This window comes from Crocuta crocuta, unplaced genomic scaffold, assembly GCF_008692635.1.
Source record: "Crocuta crocuta isolate KB4526 unplaced genomic scaffold, BGI_CrCroc_1.0 scaffold331, whole genome shotgun sequence".
NCBI lineage: Eukaryota > Metazoa > Chordata > Mammalia > Carnivora > Hyaenidae > Crocuta > Crocuta crocuta.
Genome location: NW_027531015.1, coordinates 1210924 through 1214369, shown reverse-complemented (window position 1 = coordinate 1214369; position 3446 = coordinate 1210924). Strand labels below are relative to the sequence as shown.

The window sequence follows — 3446 nt, the reverse complement described above, 5'->3', positions numbered from 1 at the left end:
CTTCCAAATTCTTGGGTGTTGAGTTCTGTGTTCATCACAGACTCAGTGAAATTCTTAGTATATTGTGTCTTTCTTGTAACTACAAAACCAGCTGCATTGCTCTATACAGGTTACAGGCCTGTATTGTATTGAGAAGACCCCAATAGCCTTTAGAGTATTAGTTGCTTAGGGGGCGTAACACAGTACCATGCACTGGGTGGCTTAAAGCAACAAAAGTTGGGGCGCCTGGATGGCTCAGTCAGTTGAGCGTTCGACTTCAGCTCAGGTCATGATCTCACGATCCTATCCTATTTCCAAATAAGGTCACATTCTGAGGTATTGAGAATAAAGACTTTAGCATACCTTATTTGGGGGGACACAACTCAACCTGTAACACTTTGTAAGAACCACCAAAACTTAAAGTTACACTCGCCAGCCCTGCCAGATGTCTCAATCTCCAGGTGTTAAGGATGCATGTGCTATAGTGCTCTCCAATATTTTTCTCCTAGTTTACTTTTCAAATAATAAAGGGAAAAATTCTCCCTGTTCAAGTTTTGAAGTAATCCAAAAGTGATATAAAGGAGTTGGTTAGCATTTGGAGGTAAAACTTAAAAAATGTTTTAACTGGTAAGGGCTCTGCTAGAGAACATGGCTTAATCTGTTTGTAGATGGGCTTGCTGATCCTGAAGCCCAGGACTCAATGTACCCATCCAGTGCCAGGGCAGCCAGACCACACATATATTACTGATATATAAGGATACACCTAAGTTCAACCTCAGTCCTGGTATTTTGCCATAAGATCCAAATGGCAGATGTCTACTTTCACAGCATTTCTCACATCCTAAACTTCTGGGTGATCAGAGATCATGTGCTATTATAGGTGACCATCACAGCTAATTAGTGTAAGGGTGGCAGTAACACAAACAAGAGGTGTCATTTTGATACATCATTAATCTAAATAAATATCTGGATATTCACTTTCAAATTATGGCCAATCACTCAAGATTGAACTTGTGTTACAACTCTTTTTATAAAATTCTGTGTAGATGACAGTGGTGGAAGATGCATAGCTTTTAGATGTTCCCAACTTGCAACATAAAAAAGACAGTGAAATTAAAAAAAACAGGGGACAGCATTTGCAACCAAACTAGGAGACAGGTTACTTCAGGGACCCCAAAAACCCAAACCAGCAAGAGCCACAAGACCAGCACATCATTAGCATCTGTTTCGGAGAAAACATAGAAAAGCTACAGGATGACTCACAACCTGACAATAGGAGACCCTAAAATGGCCACCAGATACTCATGGGGAGGCAGAGTGGCCAGTGAGAGCAACAGCAAAAATGAGAGGGAATCATCCCTAGATTAGCAGATGAGGGTAGCGTCCTGCAGTAAGTCAGGCTGATGGCTTAGCAAGCACCACCTCCCTGCCTTCCACAGGGGCTCACACTCAGGCAGAATAGGAGGGACTAAATCAAAATCCATCAAGAAGGAACAGCATAAATGAGGGAAAGAAAGGGTCCAGATAAAAGTGGGGCAGACAAATAGAGTAAAAAACTAAAAACAACTTAGAAAAATCACCTTAAAACTTAAAAAAAAAATTTTAACACTGCATAGAAACACAGGAGTTGTTAAAACAAATATCCTTCTGATAATCAGAACTAAGTTCACATAAAAATGAATAACAGAAATGTGTCAAGGCCAAAACCCAAAGATATGACGTGTTTTCAATAAAAAGTCCTATTTGAGAATTTTTCACATCCTGTGAGGATGAAGTAAATTATAGTTTTTGTCACCTTAAGTTTCATGAGGAGGAAAATAAAAGTTAAAAATGATAAACTACTTTTAATTTTGATATAACAAAGAATGTAAAGAGAAAGGAAAATGGAATATATTGTTAGAAAAGATATTTAAAACATTTTCATCTCGCTAATCATCTTTCAATTTGTGACTACTAAAATTATTATATCAATTTTTGAAATTATTTTCAGATGTATTCTTGATTACTACTTCTTTCTCTTATGTCAGTATTTGCTTTTGGCTTTGATTTCAGTGAAATATTGACTTTAACTCCTGGCTCTTTAGCATCTGGAAAAAATATGTATCAGTGTATCTCAATCCTGTAAGATTTATGGCCTGGATGACAAAAAGAGAAACCCATGGATTCTCAGTGGGTTACTTACTCCCAAAAGAGGAATAAGAGAAAGAGGCTGAAATGTACCCCCTCAACCTCTCTAGACCCATCAATCATATTAAGTCTTTACCAATTATTTACTGCTGTTTAAAAGCCATCTGAAAGCTAAGTGGCTTAAAAGGACAAAAATTTTTATCTGTTCACAATACCATGGGTTGCACCCACTTCAGCAACGCATATACTAAAATTGGGACAATAAAGAGAAAACTAGCATGGCCCCTAGGCAAGGATGATGTGCAAATTCATGAAATGTTCCACATTGTTAAGGGGTTAATTCATCAAGAAGATATAATTGTAACTACAGGCACCCAACATCATAGCACCTAAATATATTAAGCAAATAGTAACAATTCTGTAGGGAGAAGTTGACAACAATACAATAATAGTAGGAGACTTTAATACTTCACTTTCAGCTGTGGGTACTTCAGCCAGAGAGAATATCAACAAGAAAATGTTGAACTTGAACCATACATTGGACCAAATGGACCTAACAGACATACACAGAATGTTCTGTCCATTAGCAGCAGAATACACATTCTTCTCAAGTGCACACAGAATCTTCTCCAAGATAGATCGGATGATAGGCCACAAAGTAAGTCTTAGCAAATTGAGAAGACTGAAAACATACCAAGTATGTTTTCCAACCATAATTTTTAGTATAACTAGAAATCAACAATGAGAGGAAAGTTGGAAAATTTATAAGCGATTGGAAACTAAACAACATACTCCTGAAAAGTCCATGGGTCAAAGAATAAATAAAAAGTAAATTTAAAAAATGTCAAAACAAATGAAAATAGAAACATATGGGATGCTGCACGAGCAATTCTGAAAGGAAAGTTTATAGTGATAAATGCATACATACATGCTAAGAAAATAGAAAGATCCCAAATAAACCTAACTTTATACCTTCAGGAACTTAGAAGAAGAAGAACAAACTAAGCCCAAGTTGAAGAAGGAAGGTAATAAGAAGGAAGATAATAACAAAAATTAGAGTAGAAATAAATAAAATACACACCAGGAAAACACAAGAAATGATCACTGAAACTAAGCTGTTTTTTTCCTAAAAGATAAACAAAATTGACAAAGTTTTAGCTACACCAACAAAGAAAAAAAAAAAAGAGAGAGATAAACCCAAATGAATAAAATCAGAAATGCAGAAATGAAAGAGGAGACATTACACCTGGGATTTCAGAAATACATAGTATCATAAGAGACTACTATGAGCAATTATAGACCAAAAAATCAGATAAACCAGAAGAAATGGATAAGTTCTT

The 3446-nt window shown here is 36.2% G+C and overlaps 1 non-coding gene across 1 annotated transcript; it reads left to right on the top strand.

Moving 5' to 3' along the window:
* Positions 1-2326: 2326 nt before the first annotated feature.
* LOC144237234 (U6 spliceosomal RNA) lies at positions 2327-2436 on the top strand. The gene has a single exon (XR_013336793.1). It is a non-coding gene; the product is annotated as a U6 spliceosomal RNA (small nuclear RNA).
* Positions 2437-3446: the final 1010 nt, after the last annotated feature.